General features: G+C 47.2%; 1 pseudogene; it reads right to left on the bottom strand.

Annotated features, from left to right (window-relative positions):
* Positions 1 to 671: 671 nt before the first annotated feature.
* Positions 672 to 16,035, bottom strand: part of LOC114030762 — a 16,234-nt pseudogene continuing 870 nt past the window's right edge.

Here is a 16,035-nt window from a genome sequence, read left to right as displayed (position 1 = left end):
CAGCTTCTGACTCTATTGAGCACCCTCTCCTCCTAAATATTTTGTCCTCTCTAGATTTTTGTGATACTGCTCTTTCCTGGGTCTCTGCTAACTTGACCTCTTTGCCGATTCATCAGCCATGTTATATCCACCAACTGTGGGCTCTGTTCTGGGTCCTCTCCTCTTCCTCTTAGTGATGCTATCAGCACTCATGGATTCAACGATCATATCCATGCAAGGGATTCTTTTTCTGGTATGAGTTGGACTAGATGGGCACTGTGCTCCTTTCCATTTCTAAAGTCCTGTGGTTCTGTCTTTATGATGCAATTTAGGAAGCAGCTGGTATTAGATCAAGAAAATATGTACATATATGTAACAATCAATAGACATGAGGTATCTCATACTATTGCTAGAGTGGGATTGGGAGAACAGGCAAGGGAGGACAGATGACCGAGTCATGGGAATAGGAGGTGACAGGGATGTGCTTTGGGGAATTATGGAGTCCACTATTTCCTGGAAACTTGGAATTTTCACTATGTTTGGCACTCTAAGCTTGCATATGACCCACCTCTGAAATGGAGAGCCTATATATGATCTAATCAGTGTGTTGGCTGCTTTTGCTGAAGGCTGCATGGGTGTATGGGAATACTCAGAAATGAGTGTGATATAAAAACAAAAGGTGTCAAAAAGAATGGAATGAGATTTTTACTTTTATTCTAAGGCACCTCTGAGTCTGGCCTAATCATACATCAGAGTTGCCCACAGTAGACCAGATGCACAGACTACATGCAAACACACATCAAGATTATACACAGTAGACAAAATGCACACACCTAGCACACAGTAGGCACTTAAAAATACCTGCTGGCTGATTGATGGGTCACATGCAAAAACAAAAGACGCTGCGTTGCCTAAGGAAGCTGTATGCAAGATGGAAGTATATCAGAAGCAGAGCTGGATGTGACCCCAAAGGGAAGCGTGAATCCTGGCTCTGCTGCTTACTAACCATGTGACTTTGGGGAAGACGCTTGAACTCTGTGGGCTTCAGTTATCTCAGTTACAAAAGGAGGGGGTCAGACTAGATGATGACAAAGGTCCCTTCCAGTTCTAAATGTAGGACTGGAAGTTTCTAATATGAAAATATGAGAGAGCCAGGCGGAGTTGCTAGGTATGGTGAGGAAAAATAACCATATAATGGTTTTTGTTTTGCTTTTTATCTCTCTTCTTCTAAATGTGGGGACTTTGTCCAAAGGTCAAAAAGAGGTCAGAACTATTAAATGAATGGAATCATACCAATCTTGACATTCTCATTATAAATAATGCTAGAAGACAGCAAGAATTTCTAGCTAAATGGAAAGATGGCTCACAAGCTCTTGATCGAAAATAAAAGAGGTCGGTAGTGCTTGTTTTCTTGTGTGTCCAGAGGTAACCAAAAAGGCCCCACAACATTTCTTGGGACATTTGGTCATTTTCTATCAGAAAAACAGCAACACGCTGCTTATTCCACAACTTTTGTGAAAGATGAAGTTGTTCATGGATCACTCAATATGACTGCCTCAGGTAAAATTGTGATATCTTTTGCTGTCTTTAATACAAAATTGTAAATATATAAGGATGGCAAAAAAAAAAAAGGTAAAAATCACAGATCTTAAGGAATGAGAGAAGCTGAAGATATCTAGGCCAGACTGAACCTTCACATTTACAGATCAACAGTCATCTCTTCAAGAAAAGCACAACGTGTTGGGGCATAAGAAGCATGTGATCAAATGAACCAAAATTGCTAACAGAGTTCGTATTCAAGATGAGTATGGAAATGTTGCCTAGGATGAATTTAAGTCACTTGGTCCAGATAAAATGCATCCACAAGTCTTGAAAAAACTGGCAGATGTGACTGTTGAGCTACTGTCAGTGACATCTGAAAGACAGTGGGAAGAGAGGTACCACAATACCGAAGGACAAATGCTGTTTCAATTTTCTAAAATGGGGAAATGATCAGAGTCTGCAAACCACAGACCAGTGAGTTTGACTTACTGAGTCTTAGGAAAATTCTAGAACAGATGATAAAAGAGATGGTTAGTGAATATCCAGAAAAGGAAGGTGATCACAAGAAGCCAGCAGGGCTTCATCCAGAACAAGGCATGCCAGAGGAAACTTACTTCCTTTCCGGGCAGGATTGCTAAACTAGTAGATGAGAGGGATCCTGTAGAAATAAATTACCTATATTTTAGCAATGTGTTTGATAAAATATCTCCTATTATTCTCATGAAGAAGATGGAGAAATGTGGATTGGATGATAATACATTAAATGAATTCAGAACTAGGTGGATGGCCAGACCCAGAGTGATAACTAATGAGGACATGGAGGTTTTCAGTGGTGTCCCCAGGGATCTTTTTTTTTTCTTTTTGAATGCTTTATTGATGTTCTTTTCTTTTTTTTTTTAATATAGCTGTCAATTTCCATTGACTCCCCAACCTACTTCCCAACAGAAACCTCCCAAACTAAACCAAGACACTGGAGATATGGGATAAAGAGAAGAAAGCAATGAGCAGGATGGGATTTGTTGGTGGGGCTGGAGGAAGGAACTCAAGGAGAAGGGAGATAGAGGATCCATTGTAATGGGGGCAGCAAGCTGAAGACAAATGCTAAATTATGAAATGCCCCTAGGAAAGAGCTGAAAGGAATTGGATTCTTATATGAGGAGGAGACTTATATGGGTCCAAGCATGAGCAAAAGAGTATTTAATTAATGAAAAACCCCAAAGATTTACTCTGTAAGCTCAGAGTTATGATTTTGGGTCATGGGGCACATATACTTATTTGCAAAGTCAGACATGACTGAACAACAAAAACAAAAAATTTGGAACATCAGAATGCATGAGGGGAAGCAAGGTGAAGTAACACTAGAAAGGCAGGTTAAAGTTAGCCTACAAGAAGCTTCAAATGGCAGAGAAGTTGGTATTTTGCACTAGAGGCAAAAGGAAGCCACTGAAGATTCCTGAGCGGGGAACAACATAGAAAGGCCTGTGCTTCTGGATGATTATCTTGGAAACTGGAGCACAGAGAGACTGGAAGCAGGGAGATTAACTTGGAAGCTATCGCAGTAGTTCAGGTGAAGGATGATAATGGCATGAACTAAGGTGGTGACTGTGAGTAGAGGAGAGGATCAGATGCTAGATATGTTGTAGAGATAAAACCAACAAGACTTGGCAATGACTTGAAATCGGAGAGGATTAAGAATGAATGGGACGACGGGCACAAAGAGCAATCAGGAAGGAGAAGGGATAATTTCCTCTGTGATTATCTGGGAAAAGGGCAGTGAGCTCCTTTTAGATTAGAATGAAGTTCTCAGTAAATTAATAGTGAATCATCTGCTGCAAACGTAGAGGGTATGGGATGGTGGCAACTGGGGACTTGAACAGAGAGGAAAAGGTTTGGAACAGCTATTGTATGAATATAGATGAAGTTTTGGAATTTGATTTGTCCACAGGGTTTCCCTTAGGTTGAAATTTTTACTTTCTGAAAAAGAATGCACTCTGGCTAAAAAGCTCAAACTCATTTCTTTCAAAAGGCTCTACCTTCATAAAGCCTGTCTCCAGTGTGAATTCTGTAATGCTGAGTAAGCTGTTTGCTAAGGCGGAAAGCCTTTCCACATTCATTACATTCATACGGTTTCTGTCCAGTATGAATTCGCTGATGTTCAGTAAGTCCTGTCCTCAAACGGAAGGCCTTCCCGCATTCATTACATTCATACGGTTTCTCTCCAGTATGAATTCTCAGATGTCCAGTAAGTGCTGTGCTTTGGCTAAAAGCTTTCCCACATTCATTACATTCATAAGGCTTCTCTCCAGTGTGAACTGTCTGGTGTTGTGTGAGGTTTGCTCTTTGGCAAAAGGCCTTCCCACATTCATTGCATTCATATGGTTTTTCTCCAGTATGAATTCTCTGATGTCGATTAAGCTGTGTACTCTGGCTGAAGGCCTTCCCACATTCACTGCATTCATATGGTTTTTCTCCAGTATGATTTCTCTGATGTTCAGTAAGTCCTATGCTTAGACGGAAGGCCTTCCCACATTCATTACATTCAAAAGGTTTCTCTCCAGTGTGAATTCTCTGATGTTCTGTAAGTGCCGTGCTTAGGCGGAAGGCCTTCCCACATTCACTACATTCAAAAGGTTTCTCTCCAGTATGAATTGTCTGATGTCGACTAAGTCCTGCACTCCAACGGAAAGCCTTTCCACACTCATTACATTCATAAGGTTTCTCTCCGGTATGAATTCTCTGATGTTCACTAAGCCCAGTGCTCAGGCGAAAAGCCTTCCCACATTCCTTACATTCAAAAGGTTTCTCTCCAGTATGAATTATCTGATGTTGAGTAAGCAGTGTTCTTACTCGAAAGGCCTTACCACATTCCTTACATTCAAAAGGTTTCTCTCCAGTATGAATCCTCTGATGCTGAGTAAGCCTTGTTCTCTGGCAGAAGGCCTTTCCACATTCCTTACATTCATAAGGTTTCTCTCCAGTATGAATTCGCTGATGTTGAGTAAGTCCTGTTCTCTGGCAGAAGGTCTTCCCACATTTGTTACATTCATAAGCTCTCTCTCCAGTATGAATTCGCTGATGTTCAGTAAGTCCTGTTCTCTGGTGGAAGGCTTTTCCACATTCATGACATTCATAAGGTTTCTCTCCAGTATGAATTCGCTGGTGTACAATAAATCGTGTGCTTAGGCTGAAAGCTTTCCCACATTCCTGACATTCATAAGGTTTCTCTCCAGTATGAACTGTTTGATGTTGAATAAGTGCTGAGCTCTGGTGGAAGGCTTTCCCACATTCATTGCAAACATGAGTTTTCTCTCCAGTATGAATTCTCTGATGTCTAGTAAGTTTTGACCTCTGTCGGAATGCTTTGCCACATTCATTACATTCATAAGGTTTCTCTCCAGTATGAATTCTCTGATGTTCAGTAAGCTGCGAACTACGGCGGAAGGCCTTGCCACATTCATTGCATTCATGGGGTTTCTCTTCAGTATGAATTCTCTGATGTTGTCTAAATTCTGCTTTCTGACTAAAGGCCTTTTCACATTCATGACATTCATAAGGCTTCTCATCAATATGAATTGTGTGACACTCCATAAGACCTGAATTATAAGTGAAGGGTTTCCCACATTCATTATACTCGCCTTCTCTATAGGTATCATATTTACAGATACTCTTTTCCTTATTGCTCTGAAGAGTTTCTAAATTGGCTTTAAGTTTCCAGGCTTCTCCTAATTTGGAAACACATATATCAACTCTTGTTAATGTTTCCTGAGATGATTCTTTAAGAGCAATGCCCAGTTTTGGAGCTGAAAACTTGGTCTCCCAACCTGAAAGAAATAAAAAAAAAATTATTACCTCCATATTCCACTGCACACATAGTACTGATTTCTGTATCCACCATCAAGAAATGTGATTGGATAACTTTAAAAAGAACAAGTAACAATAATACAATCTTATATTCCTAGGATAAAGGAAAGTCTTTTATGATTCTTCAAGTGCTAGATAAATATGAATTGTTATTATCATTGCAATCAAGTATATTTGATGTTTTTTTGGTTTTTTGGGTTTTTTTTTTGGGTGAGGCAATTGGGGTTAAGTGACTTGCCCAGAGTCACACAGTTAGTGAGTGTTATGTGTCTGAGGCCAGATTTGAACTCAGGTCCTCCTGACTCCAAGGCCGGGGCTCTATCTACTGCACTACCTAGCTGCCCCTGCAATCAAGTATATTTTATGGAGGCAGTTAGGTAGAGTACAGAATTCTGTCCTTAAAGTCAGGAAGAATTGAGTCAAAAATCAGTTCTGTAACCTTGACCAAGTCATTTAACTTCTGTGTATCTCAGGCAACTCTCTAGAACTAAGTCACAGACTACTTGTGATTTGTGTTGGTGGAAAGAGTTTCCTACAGTACTTACAAAATCAGATAGCTTGACTTTGTACAATTTATATACACCCCCTAATACCTGGGTTTTCATAGCTTCTAAAATTTTTTTTACATTCAAACTTACCACCACCTTGGGACGTAAGTCAGTTTTTATATTTTCTTTCTTTGTTTCTTTCTTTAAGCAATCAGGGTTAAGTGACTTGCCCGGGGTCACACAGCTAGTAAGTGTTGAGTGTCTGAGGCTGGATTTGAACTCAGTCCTCCTGACTCTAGCATACACATTGGTGCTCTATCCACCATACCACTTAGCTGCCCCAGTTTTTATATTTTCTAAAAAAAGAAACTGAGGCTCAGATTGACTTAGTGATTTGCTCACAATCTCATTGCTAATAAAGGTCAAAGCTCAGATGTGAAGCAAAGTTTTTTTGTTGTTGTTCCATCCCAAGGGCCCTTTTTATTTCTCCATGGCACCTTTCTATAAAACCAAGTATATTTTCCAAGTTCTAAAGGGGCAGAATTTGAAACTGAGTATCTAACTGCCAGGATTTTTTTTGGCCATGCCATGGCATCTCTCCACAATGGAATAAAATTGCTATTTCTCAAAATGTTTAAGTAAATGATGGATGAGCAGCAGTTAGGGTGCAACAGAGAAGATTTCTTCCTTCAGTGGTGGACTGAATTATTACTCAGTTTTCTCAAAAAGTTAAGGTTTTAGGATTCTAAAGAGTCTTTACTCTTCCTACAGGTAAAGAGAACATAGACATAGGGAACAGTAGGGGCTTTTCAACCATCCATCTTCTCTAGCCTCCTTGGGTGGGGAAGGAGAAAAGAAAGGAGAGAGAAAGAGAGAGAAAGACAGAGAGATGGGGGGGAGGGGAAGAAATTCATTTCCAAAGGTTGCAATTGAAAGATAAATTGAAAGAAATAAGGAAACCAAAAGATAATTCCTTCAAAGTTGTGACAGTCCAGAAATATGACGAAAGGGAGGTAGCAGATAGAAGACCCATATAAATGCCTGTTTTTGTCTTTATTACAGAGAAGGAAGATGGACAGGACCGCCAGGGAAGCAGCCTCACGTGGCTTGACCAGGGCTGTCACCTCCCTAGTCCTGGACCGTCCTACTGATGATCACAACCTAATCCCTACCTCATTAACTCTGTGGGCTCACAGGGCACTGACAAAGTGAGTGTGCTGTGGTGCCTGGGAAGCAGATTTTTCTGAACCCTCAAATCAGCCAAGTGTGCCATCTCTACCTTCATTTGAGACAGTAAATAAAGATGTTGAATAGTAGAGGACCAATCCATGGGGTGTGCTGCTGGAGATCTCCCTGCAAGGTGACGTCTACTCACCAATAACAGACTCTGGGTCCTGCCTCTCAACTAATTTCAAATCCTCTGTGTCATCGGTCAACTACCCCAAATCCCCACATTTTATCTCAAAGCAAAGAAGGAGAGACTGTATCAAAGCCTTTGCTGAAGTCCATGTTTAACATTTCTGCATCCTTCTCCTGGTCCACCAGTATCTACACTATTCTACAGAGTGAAAAAAACAAAAAGAGAAGGAGCTTAAGTTAGTTCTTGATACTTTGATTCAAATTGACTACTGACAGGCTTTGATCACTTCTCTTTGGAGGAAGGGAGCCTACCAGATCATTTGTGAATCCATACAGAATGGCTTCAACCTGGAAATCTCAGCTTTTCAGAACTCAGCAGAACTTAGACAACACCAGAGAATTCACCCTGGAGAGAAACCCCATGAGTGTCATGAATGTGGCAACGCATTCTGATAGAGGTCAAAACTTACTGACGTCAGAGAATTCACACTGGAGAGAAAACACATGTTTGTAATGAATGTGAAAGTAGAAGAATGTAATAAAGAAGATCTGAAAAGAGAAGGGGAGGATGGGAGCAGCCAAGACATAGGCAAAATAGCTCCAAATGACAATGCTTCGTCATTTAAAAGCGAGCCACGAGGGGAGCGAGCAGCTACTCACCTCGTGCGTGACCACAAGCACCCAAGGATGGGCGGCAAGGCGGGCATGTGGCGTCCCAGAGAGAGCATGGTGGGGGGGAATCCCCCTCCCCAGCTGACTGCTTTCTCCACAGGCCAGGCAGCAGCCACAAGAGGTCACTGGCCCCCTCTGGAATGCACTTCCCCTTACGTGACCAACCCACCTACCTGGACTGACTCGCTCACCTGCACAGCTGCTCCCTGGCACGTCTCCCTCGGGCATCCAAGGTCCTTCCCCTCTCTCCAACTGGCAGACGACATCTGGACTGGAAACAGCAAGCCCTGCCCATTGGAAACAGGAGAAAGTTGGAGCCCTCAGCCCCCTCTGAGTCCACTCTTAGCCCCGGAAAGTGGGCATGCTAGGAGCAGCTCAGGGGGGGCCCAGGGGCCTCCAGAAGGGCTCTTCACTGGGGTCACAGGGACTGGGGGAGAAGCCTGGCCCTGAGCACACACAGGGTCAGGGGGCCACTACCCTTTAAGCTCCCAGTGCCCAAAGCAAAGACCTTCCCTCAGTGACCTGCCCCTTGGCCACAAGAGGGACCCTCTTCCTCCTCCTTGGCAAACAGTGCACACTCCAGACACCCCACAGCATTTACTAACAGAATGAAGCAAAGATTCTTCCCTGGGTCCTCACCCAGGCAGACCAGGTTCCCATAGTTCTCCAGCATCACCTCCCGGTACAGCTCCTTCTGGGCAGGGCCCAGCTGCCCCCATTCCTCCCAGGTGAAGTCCACGGCCACGTCCTGGAAGTTCACTGACCCCTGAAAGACCAAAGACACTTGTGCTCACCCAGGGACCATCCCTCATATAACGTGGAAGGAGAGGGCATGCTGGCAGGACACACAGGGAGTGGCTCTCGGTGTCTGGGCTTCTGAATGCCTTGGGAGAAACATTTAGGGAGCTCCTGCTGTATGCACAGGCTGTCCTGGGTTCTGAATCACGCAGCAAGATGGCAATAATGGCAGCCCACATTTCTAAGGCATGTTTTGGCTCGTGTAACTTGCAACAACCGTGTGAAGCAGGTGCCACGGGCATCCTCTTTCCCCTCAGAAATGGTTGTGTAAAGTGGTTTTGTATAAGAAGCTATGGGCCCAGAATAAGAAGGAAACAGACAGATGGGGGGAAATCTTTGAAAAATAATATTAATTGACTGACAAGTATTTTAACTAAAAATCTGATAGTCAAAATCCTAAAGGAGTTGGCAAAACTTCAGTTTGCATCTAGGCTAAATGGGATGGCCATGGGCGCCTGCTGCAAAGGGGAGAACAAGAACGCGTTCATGTTGTGCTCTAGATGTGGTCTTTCCCCTAAGCCTCCTAAGCACCTTGCGCAGGGGGGCCAAACAGGTACCACTGTCCCCATTTTACAGAGAGCAGACTCTGCCTGGACAAGCTTAAGCGACTTGTCCACTGTCATAAAAGCAGCCTGTCAGACCCACTTGTCCTGACTCTGCCCACACGCCCTTTGTCTGGGCCTCAGCCTGGGTGCAGCAGCCCAGTGCTCTTTCCACTCCACCAGTTTTCTAAAAATGAGGGGCACACCTGGAACCTGACGCAGAAGTAAGGGGGCAGGAAACGATCGGATAGTTTACAATTTGTGCATTCACTTTTTTCAATAAAAACAAAGTTCAAATCAAAAACAGCAAAAGCAAGGCTAACAGGGAACTGAGAATGAAGATGGCAGTGATTCTTTTCGATGTGAGGGATGGGATCAGAGGCTGTGGCACGTTCAGCCACGCAACCATGCGCCATGGGGAAGCTGCACTGTGCCCTTCGAGGGCAAAGCTTTGTAGGGCTTTTAGCAGAAAGGCATCTTGTACTTTGTCCAAAGCTTCTTCAGCATCCGCTGAGATAACACGTAACTGGGGGTGCTTTACCACTGCCACGCCAGGAAACTGAATCGCTTCCATTCGATTTGTCCTAGGAAGATTCTGAAGATCACCTGGCAGGAGAAGGTACCAGGAAAACTGAGGTCCTTCCTCGAACTAAACTGCCAAACATCAAACTCTGCTGCAGAAAGCGCGACTGATGGGCTGGTCATGTTCGAATGCCAAATGTACATTTGCTTAAAAGACTGTTTTATGGAGAACTCACACAGGGCAAGCGCTCACAGAGGTCAGAAGAAGCAATGCAGGGACACTCTCAAGGTCTCTCTGAAGAGCTTTGTAGCTGTGAAATGGGAGACAAGGACAAGGGGGGTGGGGCAGGACCTGGCAGCACAGCACAGAGCCAGGCACACAGCAGGCAGTTAACAACTGCTCTCAAAGGACTGATCCCCAGGAAAAGATGAAGCCCCTCCCTGTTCTGGGCCCCTGCAGCGTGCTTAATCCTGAGTGGGGGTCCCACTGGTCTTGGATGGGAAGGGGAGGAACCAGGAATGGATACAAGGCTTGGGTGGGGGTGGGTTCCTACCCTTCCTCTCCAGCACTTACTATCAGTGTGATCCTGAGCAAGCAGCCTGCCTTCGCTGACCCTCAGCTTCTCACCTGTGAGGGGGTGAGCAGTCTGGGATGGGAGGACTGAAGAACGCTGGCTCTCCCCTGAGACCTTGGGAAAGTCCCCTGCACTCTCTGGGCCTCAGTTGCCTCATCTGTAAAATGGAGATGCCACTACCTGGACTGCCTCCTAACAGGGATGGGGGTAGGGAGTGGACAGGCTGTGCTTGGTCAGACTTACCCTTGGAAACAAAACAGATGTTTGCTGCCCCTGTTACTAGGCTCCTTCTGTTTCCCTCAGGGCACAGCTGGCTGGTACCGAGCACCCTGGAGACCTGATCACCCTGACAAGTGAAGGGGGCGCCCAGGGAGGGAAGAAAGGGGGGCCCTGGGAAGTGGCTGGCTCGGGAGGAGTTACCGGGGCTGGTCCTCCCAATCGCCTCCCAATCGATCACCGCCCCTCCAGGGCAGGGCCTGACAGGACCCGAGGCCCCTCCAGCTCTGAACTGGTGACCATGGTGGCCCCAGTATTCTGGAGTGGAGGACAAGGAAAAGAAAGAACGAATGAGTCCTCTGTGCTTCCTTATGTCCCAGGCGCTGTGCCCGCACTTTAAGAACACAAATGGCATTTCTGGTCAAAGCAAAGCCTCGCTTACCTGGTGCGCCCTGGCTATCAGGAGCCCAGAGGCCATTCCGTCCTTTCCACTGCTCCTCCTCTTTGGGAAAAGCCAAGTCCTCAGAAGACAGAGCTGGGAAGGAAGAGGAACACTCAGTGCAGTCAGTCAACAAGCACGCAGTAAGCTATAAAGGTGAGAAGGACAACACCCTGGCCGGGGCTATGCAGAGAGATGTCTTCCTCAAGGGCTTCACCTTCTAACAACAGGCCCTGCCATTCTGCCAATTTGGAAGTGACCAAGACGCTCCTACCTTCTGGCCCACAGAAGTGCCAGAGTCCCAGCATGGGGCGTGTGCTTCCAAGTCCCCCAGATACCCCCAGCAGCAGGAGCAAGGGGCTAGAAGCAAATCACTGGGTGGGCCCATTGACGGGGGAAGGGCGGCTTCTCTGGCTTCCCTGGACTAAGCTCAGAGCCCACCTTCTGCAAGGAGGCCTTTGGGAAAGGCCTTCCCCTCGCTGATCTCTTTTGATCTCCTCTGTATGTGCCCAGTTGGTGCAAAAACAAAACTGGGCAAAGAAACCAACCTTTTCATCAAAAGTCACAAAGGCAGCGCTCTGCAGTCCTCCCCGGGATGGCCCAAGACCCCCCTACAGATTCATGTGTGCCCCAAGCGGGCTAGCTGAGGCTCAAGCAGCAGAGCTGCCCTTTGCGTCACCCTGCGTGTGACAGGCTTTGACAGATCTTCTCCTGTCACGGGTCAGGCCGCTCGGTACATTTTAATGTGAGGAGAATCATTATGATTCCATACTTAACACACACCTACAACTCAGGCTACCAAGGCACTGGTTACTGCGCTTTCTGGTTTGTTTCATCAGGTACACACTGGCTCCCCTGGTAGACTGTAAGCTTCTGGAGGGCAGGCTCTCGCCTTCCCTCTCATGGTATTCCTAGCGTGCACAACTGTGCCTGGCACACAGTAGGCCTGGGGAGACTGAATGCCTAAACGAGCTGTGGAATATGAATGTAGCGCCTTGTTGCACTCCATAGGTTATGCACACAAAGAATTCTGAGAAGCTTGGGAAGATGGCTATGAACTGATGCAAGGTGAGGTAAGCAGAGCCCAGAAGACAAAACAGGCTTGGAGCCCAATGTCAACAGACAACTGAAAGAAAGCCCCTACGTCATTGGGAGCAAACTCACAGGAAGAAAACATGCCCCCCTACCCCCCCCCACCTCGCAGCTGTGGGGGCTGTGGGTGTGAAATCTGGCCTGTATCGTCAGGCCCCCCCCCAGGAGGCTGCAGCTGCTCCTCGGCGGCTTCTCTCCCTTTCTTCTTCTGGTCTAGGCTACAAGGTGAACAGCTTCATAACACAGGCCCGTAAACAGAGTGGGGGTGGAACTGTGAACTGGTTCAGCCTTTCTGGAAAAAGCATTTGGCCCCATGGCAGCAAAGTCCCTCAATGGTTCAGAGGGTGAGCTCCTCCTGGGAACTCCACAGGAGGCGGTATGGCCATGTTTGCCTCTAGCGGCTCAGTCAGAACTGTCCTGACAACTTTCTACCTCATCCTGATGTTGGGGACATCCCTTCCCTCCCCCCTTTCAGCTCCCTTTTGTTTCCCCCACTAGAAGAAGCCTCTTGAGTCAATCAACAAGCGTTTATTAGGCACCTGTTAAGTGTAGGGCACTGTGCTGCATGCTGGGGACACCCAGAAAGGCCCGTGGCTTAACTGGAGAAACATGGTACAAACAAGAAACAGACAGGCTAAATTGGATCAAGCCAACAGAGGGAAGGCACTGGAATTAAGGGGGATTGGGGGAGGCTTTTGTAGAAGGCGGGATTTTAGCTGGAACCTGAAGGAAACCAAGGAAGCCGGGAGGCAGAGGTGAGGACGGAGTGTTCCAGGCATGGGCGACAGCCAGAGAAAACACACAACTGGGAGAAAGTTTGCCTTTCTTTGTATCCCTAATGCTTGGCACAGCACCTGCCACAAAATAGGTTCAACTCAGTGAACATTTATTAAACATGTAGTGTGTGCAAAGAGCCAGTTCCTGCCCTCAGGAAGCTTCCAATCTAATGGGGAAAGACAACACACTAAAGGAAGCTGAAGAGGGCTGGGGGGGGCCAGGCAGTGCCATATGCAGGGTCCTGTTGTTCTGTGGAGTCAAAGCCAAGCAGAGCAGCTGGAGGAAAGATGGAGTTACCGGGAAGTTGGGTTACCTCCACCAAAGAAGTGGCAGAAGATTTGGAAGGCCCCTGTTTCCCCAGCTCAGGCGCAGTGTGTAGCTGTGCCCTGAGCTTGGCATAGCAACAATCCTTCGCACTCACCCTCTGGCACAATGCATTGCTTTGACCAGCACCAGGGGTTCTCTGAGGGATTTGCTATCTCCATGTTAATCAATAACTGGGTTTGTTGGAGCTCCCCCTATTTTCCAGGCACCTGAGAACCAGAAGTAGCTGACATGCTGCAGCAAAAAGCCATCCATCACACCTCCTGACGGGCCCACAACCTGTTTCTCGTAACTGCCGAGTGAACCAAACCAGATCTGCACTCCTCTTCCTGCCACACTAACTCTGGTTCTGTACCCTGCTGAATGATAACAAGGCTCAATGACCTTTAGACAATGATTCCAATCAACTTGGAGATTGCTCCCACAGGACCCAGGACCTGCATGCATCGCATGGGCCTGCCTTGGGAACTGTTTACTCAAGACCTAAGAAGACTGTGTTGTGGTTTTCATGTATATAAACCCTACCCCTGCCCCAGCACATCAAGCCCTCCTTCCTTCTGTTTACAAGCGTTTTCCTCACTCTGAAGTTAATTACACTTCTACTTGATTCCTGGCTCTCCTGTCTCTAGCCTGCTTTGTTCAGCTCCAGCCACCCACAGGTTAGAGACTGGTTCTGGTCTAGTTGACAGAAGGCTTTGAGAAGAGTTCAGAGTTTTGCCCTCCAGCCTTCCAGTAAGAAGGGAGAGAAGAAAGGGCGAGAGAGGGGTGAGATGCTGAAGAATATCAAACCCCAGTCACTGGTGGTAGTGATGAGACTTCAGGTGATCAGCTTATCCTGGGGTGGGGAGGTGGGGGCAGGGCATGTTGTTCTGAGGAGTCGGTCAAGCAGAGCAGTCAATGGAAAATTTGAGGGGAGTCAATGCTTTTTACTTGCCTTGACCAGTCAGGAGGCCAGTGTCCCTGGCTCACAGGAACTGGAACAGAGTGAAGTATAACAAGTCTAGAAAGGTGGACAGGTGGGGGGGTTGGAGAGGCAGGTTATGAAGGGCTTTGAACACCAAACAGAAGACTCTGTATTTGACCTTGGAGGTGACTGGGAACCACTGGAGTTTACTGGGGGGCGGTGACAAGGTCAGCCTGCCCTTTAGGAAGTTTTCTTTGGCAGCTGAGTGCAGGATAATCCAGAGTGGGGAGAGATTTGAGACAGGAAGACCTCCTCCCCTCCACTCCCCCCAGGAGCTGTTGCAGTAATCAAGGGGTGAGGTGATGAGGGTCTGCACTGGGGTGGGGGCAGCATCAGAGGAGAGAAGAGGGCGTATTCAAGAGATGGGGCAGAGGTGAAATCAACAGGCCTTGGCACCATATTGGACATGAGGGTGAGAGTGAGGAGTCCAGGATGACCCTAAGTTGGGGGCCTGAGGGACTGGAAGGATGGGGGTGCCCTAGACCAGCTCTTCTTACACTGTAGGTCGTAACCCCACATGGGGTGGAGAAAAATTTGTTAACAGTAAAAGGTTTCTGAATGAGCAGCAACCACACATGATGAATCCGAGGTGTTCCTGGCAGCGCTTGCCTATGCAACTTCACGGTAGCCTTGGTTCTGAATACAAAAGATGCGCACTTTGCCCTGTGCATGCCCTCAGGCCACACAATGCCAATGAATACTGCCCAACTGCGCAAAGGGGTCCCCAGGGGAGAAAGTTAAGAAGCCCTGCCCTAGACAGTGACAGAGAAGGTAGGAGTGGAGGGTTTGGGGGAAAGACAATGAGTTTGGTTTTGGACATGATGAGTTTAAGACGTCTACTGGACATGTGGCTGGAGATGTCTGAGAGTCAGCTGAAGATAGGAGACCACTGACTGACTCGAGGGAAAGGACTGTCTTTATTTTTCCTTTTATTCCTAATTCCAGAGTTTAGCACAGGAATTCCTTAGTATGTACTTTATGTAATCTAATCCAATGTCACCATCTGACCCAAAGATCCCAAGGAAGTCAAAGTCAGAAAGAAAGGTGCTCAAACCCAAATGTTCCTAAAGGCCCTTTTTGTGGTGGCAAAAGATGGGAAACAAAGGTGATCGTTGAATGAGCCCACACCTCAGCTTCAGGCTTTCTTCCTGGCTGTCCTCCTGGCCTGGAATGTCTCCCTCCTCTGCTTTGTGGACTGACCTCCCTGGCTTCCTTTAAGTCCCAATTAAAATCCCACCCCCTCCAGGAAGCCTTCCCTGAATCATCTTCGTGCCAGGACCTTCCCTCTACTTATTCCCAGTTATTGGTGCATACAGATCTTGGTGGCATGCTGTCTTCATGGCTAGTTTGTGAGCTCCCGGAGGGCAGGAACTATCTTCTGCCTTTCCCACAGTGCTGGGACGTCCTAGGCACTTTGTATTTACTGAGTGATTCCTAACTGAAACACTGCTTTGGGTAGTGATGGAATCTGGAGAGCCCCGGGGCCACCCACGTGAAGCAGGCAGTGAGCATGGCCAGGAAGATTCCAATCACGCAGATGCCCACAATGATGTGGGAGGCAGCATCTCAGCTCCTGGACGGGGTGCTGAAACCCCCTGCCCTCTTCACAAAGTCTCAAGGGAGGGCCCTACGAGCTGCAGGGGCAGTGGGGGCCCCACAGGGGTGGAAACTGTGTAGATGTGCACCCCCAAGGTATGTGGGGGTACAGGAGGCAGGGCAGTGGGGGGCCCCGCAGGGGTGGGAGCTGAGCAGAAGTGTACCCCCAAGGTATGTGGGGGTACAGAAGGCAGGGTGGGCTGTGCAGATGTGCATCCCCCAAGGTACGTGGGGGCTACAGAAGGCAGGGCAGTGGGGGGCCCCGCAGGGTGGGAGCTGAGCAGAAGTG

Source organism: Vombatus ursinus, unplaced genomic scaffold (genome assembly GCF_900497805.2).
Source record: "Vombatus ursinus unplaced genomic scaffold, bare-nosed wombat genome assembly UNPS02015012.1, whole genome shotgun sequence".
Classification (NCBI taxonomy): domain Eukaryota; kingdom Metazoa; phylum Chordata; class Mammalia; order Diprotodontia; family Vombatidae; genus Vombatus; species Vombatus ursinus.
The sequence above is the reverse complement of the archived record's forward strand: the minus strand, read 5'-3'. Positions and strand labels throughout refer to the sequence as shown.